We start from the raw sequence: 17,010 nt of genomic DNA on the forward strand, positions 1-17,010 counted from the left end.
AACACGTAACAGACAACAGGTCCAGCAGCGCAACACGTAACAGACAGGTCCAGCGGGCCAACCAACCAGCCGAACCATAACACGTGACAGACAGGTCCAGCAGCGACCATCAGCCGAACCAGGTCCAGCGACCATAACACGTAACAGACAGGTCCAGCAGCGACCATAACACGTAACAGACAGGTCCAGCAGCGACCATAACACGCAGGTTAACAGCGACCTAGCACGAACGCAGGCACTACCAGACAGGTCCAGCAGCAACACGTAACAGACAGGTCCAGCAGCGGCCATAACACGTAACAGACAGGTCCAGCAGCGACCATAACATGACAGACAGGTCCAGCAGCGACCATAACACGTAACAGACAGGTCCAGCAGCCATAACACGTAACAGACAGGTCCAGCAGCGACCATAACACATATGAACAGGTCCAGCAGCGACCACCGCGACAGACAGGTCGGCAGCCGCAACACATAACAGACAGGTCCAGCAGCGACCATAACACGTAACAGACAGGTCCAGCAGACGGCCATAACACGTAACAGACAGGTCCAGCAGCGACCATAACACGTAACAGACAGGTCCAGCAGCGACCATAACACGTAACGAACAGGTCAGCAGCGACCATAACACGTAACAGACAGGTCAGCAGCCAACCATAACACGTAACACAGGTCCAGCAGCGGCCGCAACACACACGCGCTGAAGGTCCAGCAGCGACCATAACACGTAACAGACAGGTCCAGCAGCCTGCACATAACAGACAGGTCCAGCAGCAGCCATAACACGTAACAGACAGGTCCAGCAGCGACCATAACACGTAACAGACAGGTCCAGCAGCAACATAACACAGGTCCAGCAGCACGCTAACATTGAACAGGTCCAGCGACCATAACACGTAACAGACAGGTCCAGCAGCAAAGACCATAACGTAACAGACAGGTCCAGCAGCAGCCATAACACACAGACAGGTCCAGCAGCGACCATAACACGTAACAGACAGGTCCAGCAGCGACCATAACATAACGAACAGGTCCAGCAGCGACCATAACACGTAACAGACAGGTCCAGCAGCGGCCATAACACGTAACAGACAGGTCCAGCAGCGACCATAACACGTAACAGACAGGTCAGCAGCAGCCGCCACACGTAACAGACAGGGCAGCGACTGCGCACATATGAACAGGTCCAGCAGCGACCATAACACGACAGACAGGTCGCGGCCGCAACCACAAGCCGCGACCGCACAACGAACGGTCCAGCAGCGACCATAACACGTAACAGACAGGTCCAGCAGCGGCCAACACGTGAAGTCCAGGCGACCATAACACGTAACAGACAGGTCCAGCAGCGACCAACACGTAACAGACAGGTCCAGGCGACCATAACACGTAACAGACAGGTCCAGCAGCGACCATAACACGTAACAGACAGGTCCAGCAGCGACCTCACGTAACAACAGGTCAGCAACCATAACACACACGTAACAGACAGGTCCAGCAGCGGCCATAACACGTAACAGACAGGTCCAGCAGCGACCACAACACGTAACAGACAGGTCCAGCAGCGACCATAACACGTAACAGACAGGTCAGCAGCTAACACGTAACAGACAGGTCCAGCAGCGGCCCCAACACACGTAACAGACAGGTCCAGCAGCGACCATAACACGTAACAGACAGGTCAACAACCAGCAGCGACTGCAACACGTAACGAACAGGTCCAGCAGCGACCAACACACGTGAACAGGTCCAGCAGCGGCCATAACACGTAACAGACAGGTCCAACAGCGGTCCATAACACGTAACAGACAGGTCCAGCAGCCGCAACATAACAGACGGTCCAGCAGCGCAGCCATAACATAACAGACAGGTCCAGCAGCCAGCTAACACAGTAACAGACAGGTCCAGCAGCGACCATAACACGCAGAACAGGTCCAGCAGCGGCCATAACACGTAACAGACAGGTCCAGCAGCGACCATAACACGTAACAGACAGGTCCAGCAGCGGCCTTAACATAACAGACAGGTCCAGCAGCAATAACACGTAACAGACAGGTCCGCAGCGGCCATAACACGTAACAGACAGGTCCAGCAGCGGCAACACGTAACAGACAGGTGCAGCGGCCACCAACACGTAACAGACAGGTCCAGCAACGGCACCAACACGTAACAGACAGGTCCAGCAGCGGCCATAACATGCAACAGAGTAGCAGCCGCAACACGTAACAGACAGGTCCAGCAGCGGCCACCAACACGTAACAGACAGGTCCAGCAGCGGCCATAACACGTAACAGACAGGTCCAGCAACGAGCCATAACACGTAACAGACAGGTCCAGCAGCGGCCATAACACAACAGGCAGTAGCAGCCATAACGAACCAGGTCCAGCAGCGGCCATAACACGTAACAGACAGGTTCAGCAGCGACCATAACACGTACAGACAGGTCGCAGCAGCCGCAACACGTAACAGACAGGTCCAGCAGCGACCATACACGTAACAGACAGGTCCAGCAGCATACCAACCTGTCACCGCCAAACACTGTACAGGACAGTTTAGAGAACACACAGTTAACAGTCAATCCCCACACAACATTTAACAGTCAATCACCCACACAACAGTTAACAGTCAATCACAACAGTAACAGTCAATCACCCACCAACATTAACAGCAATCCACAACAGTAGTCAATCACCCACACAACAGTTAACAGTCAATCACCCCAGTTAACAGTCAATCACCCACACAACAGTTAACAGTCAATCACCCACACAACAGTTAACAGTCAATCACCCACACAACAGTTAACAGTCAATCACCCACACAACAGTTAACAGTCAATCACCCACACAACAGTTAACAGTCAATCACCCACACAACAGTTAACATCAATCACCCACACAACAAGCACTACCCACACAACAGTTAACAGTCAATCACCCACACAACAGTTAACAGTCAATCACCCACACAACAGTTAACAGTCAATCACCCACACAACAGTTAACAGTCAATCACCACACAACAGTTAACAGTCAATCACACAACAGACAGTCACTACCCACACAACAGTTAACAGTCAATCACCCACACAACAGTTAACAGTCAATCACCACACAACAGTTAACATTCAATCACCCACACAAGTTGTCACTCACCCACACAACAGTTAACCGTCAATCACCCACACAACAGTTAACAGTCAATCACCCACAAAGTTAACAGTCACCCCAACAAATAACAGTCAATCACCCACACAACAGTTAAGTCAATCACCCACACAACAGTTAACCGTCAATCACCCACACAACAGTTAACAGTCAATCACCCACACAACAGTTAGTCAACACCCACACAACAGTTAACCGTCAATCACCCACACAACAGTTAACAGTCAATCACCACAACAGTTAAGTCAATCACCCACAACAGTTAACCGTCAATCACCCACACAACAGTTAACAGTCAATCACCCACACAACAGAAGTCAATCACCCACACAACAGTTAACCGTCAATCACCCCACAACAGTTAACAGTCAATCACCCACACAACAGTTAACAGTCAATCACCCACACAACAGTTAACAGTCAATCACCCACAACAGTTAACAGTCAATCACCCACACAACAGTTAACAGTCAATCACCCACACAACAGTTAACAGTCAATCACCCACAACAGTTAACAGTCAATACCCACACAGTTAAAGTAATCACCCACACAACAGTTAACAGTCAATCACCCACACAACAGTTAACAGTCAATCACCCACACAACAGTTAACAGTCAATCACCCACACAACAGTTAACAGTCAATCACCCACACAACAGTACAGTCAATCACCCAACAGTTTAATCACCCACACAACAGTTAACAGTCAATCACCACACAACAGTTAACAGTCAATCACCCACAACATTTAACAGTCAATCACCCACACAACAGTTAACAGTCAATCACCCACACAACAGTTAACAGTCAATCACCCACACAACAGTTAACAGTCAATCACCCACACAACAGTTAACAGTCAATCACCCACACAACAGTTAACAGTCAATCACCCCACTTATCAACTACCAATTAATATGTTGGTTTACCTGCTGGACATAAACCCACAGTACTATAAACCGAAAGATAAACCAAACACAAGATTAAAACAAACAGCTAATTCACTAACAACCATCTTAATCACGGCAGGAGTTAAATGTAGTGAAGATAACGACGTGGATCAATCAATTACGACAATGCACATAAGGTTAATTAAGACAGACAGACAGACAGACAGACAAGACTGACAGAAGATAGACAGAAGGTAGATAGAAGATAGACAGAAGATAGATAGATATATAGAAACACCAGAGTGAGAAGAGAATATTAGCTAAGAAAGAGTGAAGGAGAGAGAGAGAGAGAGAGAGAGAGAGAGAGAAGAGAGAGAGAGAGAGAGAGACAAACAAAAGAAGAATAGGAGAGAGAGAGAGAGAGAGAGAGAGAGAGAGAGAGAGAGAGAGAGACACCATGGAGTGCGTCGCTTTAACTAATGAATAAACCAGGAACGAATTTGTCGGGTCATGGCAGAAAACTTACCTGGTGTAAATAAATGATTATAAATTGTCTACCTTGTGTAAATGATTGTAAATTGTCTACCTTGTGTAAATTGTCTATCTAAATCTGTAACTAATTGAACAAAATCGTAAACTGTGGAACTTTTTTGCAGATGAAGGACAAAACTTGTAAATTATGGGTTATAACTTGTAAATTATGGATCAAAACTTGTAAATTACGGACCAAAACTTGTAAATTATGGACCACCGCAAATTATGGACCAAACTTGTAAGTGATGGACAAAACTTGTAAATTATGGGTTTCAACTTGTAAATTATGGATCAAAACTTGTAAATTACGGACCAAAACTTGTAAATTATGGACCACACTTGTAAATTATGAACCAAAATTGTAAATTACGGAGCAAAACTTGTAAGTGATGGACAAAACTTGTAAATTATGGGTTATAACTTGTAAATTATGGACCACACTTGTAAATTATGAACCAAAATTGTAAATTACGGAGCAAAACTTGTAAATTATGGACCACACTTGTAAATTATGAACCACACTTGCAAATTATGGACCAAACTTGTAAGTGATGGACAAAACTTGAAATTGGGTTTTAACTTGTAAATTATGGACCAAAACTTGTAAATTACGGACCAAAACTCGTAAATTATGGACCACACTTGTAAATTATGGACCAAACTTGTAAATTATGGACCAAAACTCGTAAATTATGGACCAAAACTCGTAAATTATAGATCAAAACTTATAAATTATGGACCCAACTTGTAAATTATGGACTAAACTTGTAAATTTTGTACTAAAACTTGTAAATTATGAACCAAACTTGTAAATATTTGACCAAAACTTGTAAATTATGAACCAAAACTTGTAAATGGTAGTGGGAAGAGGGTGGTACAAGCAGTCAGAGACAATAAGTCATATGTTTCTCCCACCCGCTAGTTCAGTACATCATCTCTGACACATCCACACAACACCCTGACCTAACCTAACCTAACAGCCTAAACTGACAGCCTAACCTAACCTACCCTCCACAACACTATCACCTGACAACCTATAACCCAATCTAACCTAGCCTAACCTACATAACCTAACCTGAAAACCTAACCTAACCTGAAACCCAACTAACCTAACAGCCTAAACTGACAGCCTAAACTAACTTAAATAACCTAATCTGACAACCTCCAACACAGAACGTGAACCAGATACAGAATTCATGGTGTCGTGTTGATGTTGCTGGTAGGTTAAAGGTCACAAAACAACGTGGGTGGATGGCGGCGGTTCATTTTAGAGACAACTATAACCTTAACCTAACCTAAACCTAACGTAACGTAACCTAACCCTAACGTAGCCTAGCCTAGCCTAACCTAACCTAACCTAACCTGACCTAACCCTGTGTGATGTTTGTTGACACAGGAGGGCGATGATCTACGGTGAGGAGACAGAGTCGACGGAGAGGGTGATGACTCTACCGCCTCCGCCTACAGCTCCAGGATCAACACGGAGGGCACACAACCTTCACCTAAGGGGCACCGCGAGGACGTGCCCTTCCTCCTCCAGGTGAGATAATAACCTTTACTGTTACACCTGTGGTCAGTTGCTTGCCTTTACACACACACACACACACACACACACACACACACACACACACACACACACACACACCCACACACCTTATACTTACCCCTAGCTGGCCACACAAAGGTCACCAGATAACAGCTGGGGTGGGGGGGAGGATGGAGGAGGGAGGAGGAATCTTCAAGTGAGCTCTTTCTCCTAAGACTAACAACCACAGTCACAAAGCAAACTGGACTCCATTCTAGGTTAATATAGAGGCCGTGACGTGAGGCTAGTTAGAGAGGAAATAAAATGGAAGGTCGGAAGTTAAGGAATCTGGCTCCTGAAGTATTTGATGAGGAAAGTCGAAGAAGATTCCCTCTTCCTTTGTGACATTTAGGCGTTGACCTCCAGCCGGGCCTTGTGCTAATGTGTGTGTGAGGAGAGAGAGAGAGAGAGAGAGAGCACGCAGAGACACGCAGAGAGAGAAGATCATAAAACTCCCCCAATTTCGGATTCTCAAAAATGTACCCTTCTCTTCCCAACTTGAGATAACAGCCCATTTGGTTACGGTAGAGTCTTTAGACAGTTTTATCGCCATTTTGACTCACATTCGTCGCATTTTAAGAAGACCAGTTTGATACATTCTCACATCTCCAGCGGTCATAAAATTTAACAAGATACAATTGTGTGTGTGTGTGTGTGTGTGTGTTGTGTGTGTGTTTGTGTGTTGTGTGTGTTGGTTGTTGTTGTTGTTATGATGTTATTACCGAGCTTTAACAACTAAGGTCTTTGAGCATCGTAATAAGGTTATTAATTACTGTCTCATCAACAATTAAAATTACGAGAAATAAAACTATGGCTAAGGAGGGAGAAGGATAGGCAGGAGGTTGGAGGATGAGCGGGAGGGTTGGAGGATGAGCGGGAGGAGATGGGAGGGAGGAGAGGATGAGCGGGAGGAGAAGGATGAGCGGGAGGGAGAAGGATGGTGGGAGGAGGAAGAGGATGAGCGGGAGGGAGAAGGATGAGCCGGAGGGAGGATGAGCGGGAGGGGGAAGGATGAGCAGGAGGGTTGGAGGATGAGCGGGAGGGTTGGAGGATGAGCGGGAGGGAAGGATGAGCGGGAGGGCAGAAGGATGAGCGGGAGGGTTGGAGGATGAGCAGGAGGGTTGGAGGATGAGCGGTTGGAGGAGGATGAGCGGGAGAGTTGGAGGTGAGAGGAAAAGTTGGAGGATGAGGGAGAGAGAGACTCAAACATAAGCTTCAGTAAACCCTTCTTTCTGTTCATGTGGTTGCCAAATACCTCCAAAATGTGTAGGTTACTGTTAGCTTAGGTTAGGTTAGGTTGGTTAGTGTTAGGTTAGCTTAGGTTGAGTTAGGTTTGGTTGCTGTTAGGTTAGATTAGGTTAGGTTACGGTTAGGTTTGGTTACTGTTAGGTTAGGTTAGGTTAGGGTACTGTTAGGTTAGGTTAGGTTTACTTCTCTCTATCTATCTATCAGCACAATTTTTTTGAACTCTCACTTAATATTGGTATTAATTTAATTATGATCTAGTATCAAGTATATCAGTTAAATGTATATGTATAAGGTCAGCCTCAACACAGCCCGCACACCTGGCCGCCCGCACACCTGGCCACCGCACACCTGGTAGTGTTGTGTTCCTGTAAGCCGCTTGCCGTGTTAAGTCGACTCGGATTAACGCCATGGTCAGAACCCTGTTGTGTTGAATACTTGTTTTTATTGTATATTTGAAGTGTGTTGTGTTGGTGTTGTTGTGTTGGTGTTGTGTTGGTGTTGTGTTGGTGTGTGCTGGTGTTGTTGGTGTGTGTGTGTTGTTGTTCTGGTGTTGTGTTGGTGTTGTGTTGGTGTTGTTGTTCTGGTGTTGTGTTGGTGTTGTTGTGTTGGTGTTGTTGGTGTTGTTGTGTTGGTGTTGTTGTTGCTGGTGTTGTGTTGGCGTTGTGTTGGTGTTGTTGTTGCTGGTGTTGTTGTGTTGGTGTTGTTGTACTGGTGTTGTGTTGTTGGTGTTGTTGTGTTGGTGTTGTTGTGTTGGTGTTGGTGTTGTTGCTGGTGTTGTTGTGTTGTTGTTGTTGTTGCTGATGTTGTGTTGGTGTTGTTGTTCTGGTGTTGTTGCTGGTGTTGTTGTGTTTGGTGTTGTTGTATTGGTGTTGTGTTGTTGGTGTTGTTGTGTTGGTGTTGTTGCTGGTGTTGTGTTGTTGTTGTTGTTTGTGTGTTGGTGTTGTTGTTGCGTTGGTGTTGTTGTTTTGGTGTTGTTCTGTTGGTGTCGTTGTTGTGTTGGTGTTGTTGTGTTTGGTGTTGTTGTTGCGTTGGTGTTGTGTTGGTGCTGTTGTTGCGTTGGTGTTGTTTTGGTGTTGTTGTATTGGTGTTGTTGTTTGCGTTGGTGTTGTTGTTTTGGTGTTTTTGTGTTGGTGTTGTTGTTGTGTTGGTGTTGTTGTTGTGTTGGTGTTGTCGTTGTGTTGGTGTTGTTGTTGTGTTGGTGTTGTTGTTGTGTTGGTGTTGTTGTTGTGTTGGTGTTGTTGTTGTGTTGGTGTTGTTGTTGTGTTGGTGTTGTTGTTGTGTTGGTGTTGTTGTTGTGTTGGTGTTGTCGTTGTGTTGGTGTTGTTGTTGTGTTGGTGTTGTTGTTGTGTTGGTGTTGTTGTTGTGTTGGTGTTGTTGTTGTGTTGGTGTTGTTGTTGTGTTGGTGTTATTGTTGTGTTGGTGTTGTTGTTGTGTTGGTGTTGTTGTGTTGGTGTTGCTGTGTTGGTCGTTGTTGTGTTCTGTTGTGTTGGTGTTGCTGTTGTGTTGGTGTTGCTGTTGTGTTGGTGTTGTTGTTGTTGTTGTTGGTGGTGGTGGTGGTGGTGGTGGTGTTGTTGTCTGTTGTTGTTGTTGGTGTTGCTGTTGTGTTGGTGTTGTTGTTGTATTGGTGTTGTTGTTGGTGTTGTTGTTGTGTTGGTGTTGTTGTTGTGTTGGTGTTGTTGTTGTGTTGTTGTTGGCGTTGTTGTTGTGTTGGTGTTGTATTGGTGTTGTGTTGGTGTTGTTGTTGTTGGTGTTGTTGTTGGTGTTGTTGTTGTGTTGGTGTTGTTGTTGTTGTTGGTGTTATTGTTGTTGGTGTTGTTGTTGTGTTGTTGGTGTTGTTGTTGTTATTGTTGTTGTTGTTGGTGTTGGTTGTGTGTTGGTGTTGTTGTTGTGTTGGTGTTGTTGTTGTTGTTGTTGGTGTTGTTTTTGTTGGTGTTGGTGTTGTTTGGTGTGTTGTTGGTGTTGTTGGTGTTGTTGTTGCTGTTGTTGTTGTGTTGGTGTTGTGTTGTTGGTGTTGTTGTTGGTGTTGTTGTTGGTGTTGGTGTTGGTGTTGTTGTTGTGTTGGTGTTGTTACGTTGGTGTTGTTGTGATTGGTGTTGTGGTGGTGTTGTTGTTGTGTTGGTGTTGTGGTGGTGTTGTTGTTGTGGTGTTGTGTTGGTGTTGTTGTGTTGGTGTTGTTGTGTTGGTGTTGTTGTGTTGGTGTTGTTGTGTTAGTGTTGTTGGTGTTTTGTGTTGTGTTTGTTGTTGTTGTGTTGTTGGTGTTGTGCTGGTGTTGTGTTGGTGTTGTGCTGGTGCTGTGTTGCTGTTGTGCTGGTGTTGTGTTGCTGTTGTGCTGGTGTTGTGTTGCTGTTGTGCTGGTGTTATATTAGTGCTGTGTTGGTGTTGTGCTGGTGTTGTGTTGGTGTTGTATTGGTGCTGTTTGGTGTTGTGCTGGTGTTGTGTTGGTGTTGTGCTGGTGTTGTGCTGGTGTTGTGTTGGTGTTGTGCTGGTGTTGTTGTGTTGGTGTTGTGCTGGTGTTGTTGTGTTGGTGTTATGCTGATGTTGTTATGCGAGTGTTGTTGGTGTTGTTGTGTTGGTGTTGACGTGTTGTGTTACCATGTTATTGACATGATGTTCATGTGTATTACTGACGCATGTTGTTGCCGTATTGTTGTTAATCTGTACGGTATTGTTGACGTGTTCTGGACGGCAATTTGTCAGCTCAGTTTCCCGCCTTTTCCAGCCTGACTGATGGTTTTTTCCCGCCTTTTTCCTCCTACTCCCACTTTACTTAACTAACAATTCTCAGTCAATCTTGTTTCTTTACGGGGAAAAAAATATATAATAAAAATCATGATTATTTTCGAATATATCTCGTTTAATATATAACCTGACTTTATTTCTCTACTTCAAAGTTTTTTTGTAAGTTCGTGTTTCATCTTAGCCAGAAAACATAACTAAACGCCTTTCCTACCATCAATTTGAAGACATTGAAAGAGCCACTGACGGTTTAATTACATCTTAATTCAACCTCAGTCGACAGGTTATTTAGTCATGAAAAATGCCGTTGTGTTCTTAGTCTCACTCATTCTGTCATTCTGGTTTTCTGTCTGTCTGTTTCTCTGGCCCTCTCTGTCTCCTCCTCTGCGCCTTCCTCTCTCTCTATTTTTTAGTTATTTATTTATACATTTTTCTATCTATCTTTATCTAGACAGTGAGACACTGCATCAGCCGTCATGTACCGGCACACCTCTGGGAAATTGTCTAAACCCTTGGGGAAATTTTCCTAAGTCGTGGGAAATCTTTCCTGTGTTGGGGAGAAAGTTCCACCATTTTCTTGAGGAATATTAAGCTTCTGGTGATAAAAATTATACCTGGATTTCTTCTTGTTCATATCAAGTGTATAAATGTTTTGGTTTTCGTTTGAGAAGAATAGTGAGTCTTTTTCTGTGCAGCCTTACCCAAGCATGTATATATTACAGTGGAACCTCTACCTAATATACTATAGGACTAGGCGTCTGTCTGTCTGTCCGTTCTGGGCAGCTAAAACGTCACAATCGTTTTTCATCAAACTTGGTGGAAAAATCGCAAAAAATTCGTAGAGTGGAACAAACCTGGTACCATGTCGATGGTTTCTTTAGAAAGGCATTAATTAACCATTTTATTTACGATGGAAAACGATGTAAGTCTAGGGACTTGGCGCACCCTAATCAACCAATCAAGTCTAGGGACTTGGAGCACCTTAATTAACCATGCAAGTCTACGGACTTGGCGCACCCTCATTCGCTGTACGCTAGCCAGCACGAGCGTTCAAACTTTCACTGGGCACAAACGTGCCCGCGATCACTTGTTTAACGAACTATATGGGGAGGAGAGTCCGTTATATCGAGGGGTCAGTTAGATTTGAACTCCCCATCTAAAATCATATAGAGAGAGACATCCGTTATATCGAGGGTCCGTTAGATGTGAAACTCTCATCTAATAGATTATATGGAGAGAGAAATCCGTTATTTGGAGGTTTCATTGTAGTTCCCTCTCTGGAATAGAATCTAATTTTACCCCCTGACACATATCATTACGCTGCAAGAACCTCATTTTCTTTTATAGGGAAGACTTAACTAACTCACCGATCCAATGTAAATGACAAGTAATTCAAGTTAAGTCTTTTTTATAAATGTATTCTCTATGCAATTGGGAATTAGTCATTTTTCTTTACACGATTTGGATTTGGTCTCGATAACCCGACCGACCAACGACCGACTGCGACGACGGAGGTTTTGCTTCGGACGGGACGTAACTAACCGATACAGTATATTCAATTCAATTTCAATATTTATTCCTTGATAGAGGAAGCGTGTTCCTAGTGCTGTCACTAGGTACCCCTGTACAATGACACCAGAAGCATCTGGCAAGTGTGACAAGTATATACAGTATAAATATTATAAAGGGGCTTACAAAGCAAGGAAGGAAGGATATTCCTTTAACACATCATCAATATTATTTACAGAAAATCTGGCCAATATGGGGAGGATCATCGTCTCCGTCAGGGGTCGTGGACTGGTGGTCAGCAAGCATCACGGAAGGGTAGTGGACAAGGGTGCGGCTGTCGGGTCTTCTGCATAACGCACAAGAGCGTTGCTCAGGGGATGGGGATACCAATCTCCCAGCCAAAGTCATACCCAATGATGATACGGGCAATCAGTCCCCTTCCGCGACCCTTTCCATAGACGTATGAGGTCAGGAAGTTTACGGAGGACATCGCACCAGGTGGGCGGGAGTCCAGGGGGATGGCTGCTTCCCGAGCTTCTCTCTGTTTGCGGCGAATTTGGGTCCTAAGCTGAAAAAGTGTTCGAGGAACAACGTAGTCAGGTGTGGCCTTGTTGCAGCCAGTCTTGGCAAGGCCATCTGCTGCCTCATTCCCCAAGATACCGACATGACTGGGTATCCATAGGAATGTCACAGGACGGCCTGCATACAGTATTTGGGACCACCTTCACCCGTCACGTCATAAAGCCGTCAAAATAATAAATAAATTAATAAATAAAATAATTAATAAATAAAAATATAAATAGACAAATTTATCTGACCTAAAGTATTCAAAGTAGGTTAATAAAGTAATTCTTCATATTCTACTTTTATTTGTATTTAAATTTACTCTTTTTGCTGGTTGACTTTACTCTAAATTACTTAGCACTTATATTTTCTTTAAACAAGTAAAAACACCGGGGGACAGATAACAAAAGTGCCGTTGTTGAATCTATTTACTGAGGCGTCCACATTTTTACTACTTTACTTTACCAACTTTTTCTTTCTTTATCTTTTTCTACTTATTTTTCTCACTTTGAATACTTTTTATTATCCTGATTACTTTCCTTACTAAGTTACTACCCTTTAATTCACTAACTTTAATTTACTTTACTTATTTCTATTTACTTAATCCACATTTTTTTCACTAATCCTCGACATAAATTGTATTCATTTTTTAATTATTTACTTTATGTATTTATTTATATTACAATTTTCATTTATTCTTAAAACCTACTTACTCAGGCTCAACACTCTAACTACCAACCGTGTCTGGGGTGCTACTGGCCGGGTACATGTTGTCTGTCTCATATTAATTATTGCAGCTGAGGAGCACCCGAGATGGGGGATTGAGGGTAGGCTGAGGTGGGGGAAGGGTGAGGGTAGGCTGAGGTGGGGGAAGGGTGGAGGGAAGGAGGGGGGGAGGGGTGAGGGTAGGCTGAGGTGGGGGAGGGGTGAGGGTAGGCTGAGGTGGGAAGGGGTGAGGGTAGGCTGAGGTGGGGAGAGGGGTGAGGGTGGGCTGAGGTGGGGGAGGGGTGAGGGTAGGCTGAGGTGGGGGAAGGGTGAGGGGTAGGCTGAGATGGGGAAGGGTGAGGGGTAGGCTGAGATGGGGGAGGGATGAGGGTAGGCTGAGATGGGGGAAGGGGTGAGGTAGGCTGAGATGGGGAGGGATGAGGGTGGGCTGAGGTGGGAGGGGTGAGGGTAGGCTGAGGTGGGGAAGGGTGAGGGGTGGGCTGGTGGGGGGAGGGGTGAGGTAGGCTGAGGTGGAGGAGGATGGGGTAGGCTGAGGTGGGGGAAGGGGTGAGGGTAGGCTGAGGTGGGGAGGGGTGAGGGTAGGCTGAGGTGGGGAGGTGAGGGTGGCTGGGGTGGGGGTGAGGGGTAGGCTGAGGGTGGGGGGAGGGATGAGGGGTGGTGGAAGCTGAGGTGGGGGAGGGATGAGGGTAGGCTGAGATGGGGGGTGAGGGTAGGCTGAGATGGGGGAGGGATGAGGTAGGCTGAGGTTGGGGGAGGGGTGAGGGTAGGCTGAGGTGGGGGAGAGAGATGGGGGGTAGGCTGAGGGTGGAGGGGTGAGGGTAGGCTGAAGTGGGGAGGGATGGGGGTAGGCTGAGGTGGGGAAGGGGTGAGGGTAGGCTGCGGTGGGAAGATGGGGGTAGGTGAGGTGGGGCAGGGGTGAGGTAGGCTGAGTGGGAGGGATGGGGGGTAGGCTGAGGTGGGGAGGGGTGAGGGGTGGGCTGAGGTGGGGGAGAGGGTGAGGGGTAGGCTGAGACGGGGAGAGGGATGAGGGTAGGCTGAGGTGGGGGTGAGGGTAGGCTGAGGTGGGGAAGGGTGAGGGTAGGCTGAGATGGGGGGAGGATGAGGGGGTAGGCTGAGGTGGGGAGGGGGTGAGGTGCAGGCTGAAGTGGGGGAAGGGTGGGGTAGGCTGAGGTGGGAGGGATGAGGGTAGGCTGAGATGGGGAGGGATGAGGGTAGGCTGAGGTGGGGGAGGGGGTGAGGGTAGGCTGAGGTGGGGGAGATGGGGGTAGGCTGAGGTGGGGGGGAGGGGTGAGGGTAGGCTGAGGTGGGGAAGGGTGAGGGTAGGCTGAGGTGGGGAGGGATGAGGGTAGGCTGAGGTGGGGGAGGGGTGAGGGTAGGCTGAGGTGGGGAAGGGGTGGGGGTAGGCTGAGATGGGGGAGGGATGAGGGTAGGCTGAGGTGGGGGAGGGGTGAGGGTAGGCTGAGGTGGGAGAGATGGGGGTAGGCTGAGGTGGGGAGGGTGAGGGTAGGCTGAAGTGGGGGAGGGATGAGGGTAGGCTGAGGTGGGGAAGAGTGAGGAGTAGGCTGAGGTGGGGGAAGGGTGAGGGTAGGCTGGGGGTGGGAGGGGTGAGGTAGGCTGAGGTGGGAAGGGTGAGGATAGGCTGAGGTGGGAGGGGTGAGGTGTAGGCTGAGGTGGGGGAGGGATGAGGGTGGAGGCTGAGGTGGGAAGGGTGAGGGTGGGTTGAGATGGGGGGAGGGATGAGGGTAGGCTGAGGTGGGGGAAGGGTGAGGAGTAGGCTGAGGTGGGGAAGGGGTGAGGGTAGGCTGAGTGGGGAGGGGTGAGGTAGGCTGAGGTGGGGGAAGGGTGAGAGGTAGGCTGAGGTGGGGAGGGGTGAGGGTAGGCTGGAGAGGTGGGAAGGTGAGGTAGGCTGAGATGGGGGAGGGATGAGGGTAGGCTGAGGTGGGGAGGGTGAGGGTAGGCTGAGGTGGGTGAGGGGTGAGGGTAGGCTGAAGTGGGGGAAGGGTGAGGGTAGGCTGGAGATGGGGAGGAAGGAAGGGGTAGGCTGGGTGGGTGAGGGGGGAGTAGGTTGAAGTGGGGGAGATGGGTGAGGGAGAGCAGTGGGGAGGGGTGAGGTAGGCTGAGGTGGGGGAGGGGTGAGGTAGGCTGAGGTGGGGGAGGGGTGAGGGGTAGGCTGAGGTGGGAAGGGTGAGGGTAGCTGAGGTGGGGGAGGGTGAGGGTAGGCTGAGGTGGGGGAGAGGGTAGGCTGGAGGTGGGGGAGGGTGAGGGTAGGCTGGGGTGGGGGAGGGGTGAGGGTAGGCTGAGGTGGGCGAGGGGTGAGGGTAGGCTGAGGTGGGAAGGGTGAGGGTAGGCTGAGATGGGGAGGGATGAGGGGTGGGCTGAGGTGAAGGAGGGATGAGGTAGGCTGAGGGTGGGGTGAGGGTAGGCTGAGGTGGGGAGAGGGATGAGGTAGGCTGAGGTGGGGAAGGGGTGAGGGTAGGCTGGGTGGGGGAGGGATGAGGGTAGGCTGAGGTGGGGGAGGGGTGAGGGTAGCAGTGAGATGGGGGAGGGATGAGGTGAGGCTGAGGTGGGAGGGGTGAGGTAGGCTGAGGTGAAGGAAGGAGGGATGAGGGTGGAGGCTGGGGTGGGGGAGGGGTGAGGGTAGGCTGTGGGAGGGATGAGGTGAGCTGAGGTGGGGAGGGGTGAGGTGGGCTGAGGTGGGAGAGATGGGGGGTAGGCTGAGGGTGGGGGAGGGGTGGTGGGGAAGCTGGAAGTGGGGGAAGGGTGAGGTAGGCTGAGATGGGGGAGGAATGGGGTAGGCTGAGGTGGGTGAGGGTGAGGAGTAGGCTGAGGTGGGGAGGGGTGACGGTAGAGCTGAGTGGGGAGAGATGGGTGAGGGTAGGCTGAGGTGGGGGAGGGTGAGGAGTAGGTTGAAGTGGGGAGGGGTGAGGTAGGCTGAAGTGGGGAGATGGGTGAGGGTAGGCTGAGGTGGGGGAGGGGTGAGACAGCCCCCTCTCTCACCACCCCTAGGGGCAACATGCAGCAGCAAACTGTCATGAACACAAACTTAAGATCATCAGTATGTGTCAAGGAGGAGGAGCGTCTTGGCGTGTTGCTGCATATGAGTGAGTGATGGCTTGATACATTACACCACCACCAAGCTCTCCCTCACTGGGCCCTAGTCCTACAAAGCCCCCGTCCTAATGGTTGAAGCTCAGTAAGACTACAGGGGTCTATTAGAACTGGGGTAATTTGATCAGTAACAGACTGTACTGTTCACCTGTCAAGAATTGTGTGGTTGCGTGTGAGGTTAAGATAACAGTGTACTGACGAAGAGAAATATTCTGATTTAACATTATGAAATAGTCGTTGGTCAAGGCCTGAGTCCAGTCTTGTATCGCTTCTGCTTGTAGAGTCTCGGTGTAGTGTTGATACCATCTTTGAGCTTTAAAGTTTCCTCAGTGTTTCAGTTGTGTGTTAGGTGTTAAGTTTACGAGGAAGTCAACAGGGAGTGTGACAGTGTTGGCCACACGATCTGTCTCCTCACACTATGATGTGTACCGAGCGAGGCTCAGTATGTTAAGTTTATTGTTGACAACATTACCACCATAAACTTGTGCATCACCAACACACAGTCAGACAGATGGCAGATGAGCAGATAACCAGAGAGAGAGAACTGCCATATTTTTACTATGGGAAGTTGCAATGGATTCTCTTCATTTTTCTCACTTTCAGATAATCTCCGTTTTCTATTTACTCCCTGAGAGCGACTCAAACAAGAGAGGGATGAGTCGCCCCCACACACGTTCCACATGGCCTCATTTATCGTCATATTTACTTAACTGAAATGACGTCACTGATACTAAACTCTGACAGTGTTCACACGACCCAGGGCGAGGTTTTGTTTACAATAATCAGCTGAGCCAGAAATTGTGATTGATTACATTATTGATCACATTAACCATTATGTTTGGCCTGACATTCACACAACAGTTTTTCATTTAATGGTTTAATTTTAAATCTTAGTTCATGAGGCGCAGAAAAGTGGAAAGTTGTGCAAACCTGAG

General features: G+C 47.9%; 1 long non-coding RNA gene across 1 annotated transcript in view; it reads left to right on the forward strand.

The window, feature by feature from the left end:
• Positions 1-5,956: 5,956 nt before the first annotated feature.
• LOC121858286 overlaps positions 5,957-17,010 on the forward strand; it is a 54,659-nt gene continuing 43,605 nt past the window's right edge. Inside the window, exon 1 of the long non-coding RNA XR_006087408.1 lies at positions 5,957-6,139. This is a non-coding gene — a long non-coding RNA (uncharacterized LOC121858286). The remainder of the gene's footprint in view (positions 6,140-17,010) is intronic.

Source organism: Homarus americanus, unplaced genomic scaffold, assembly GCF_018991925.1.
Source record: "Homarus americanus isolate GMGI-L3 unplaced genomic scaffold, GMGI_Hamer_2.0 scaffold57980, whole genome shotgun sequence".
Lineage (NCBI taxonomy): Eukaryota > Metazoa > Arthropoda > Malacostraca > Decapoda > Nephropidae > Homarus > Homarus americanus.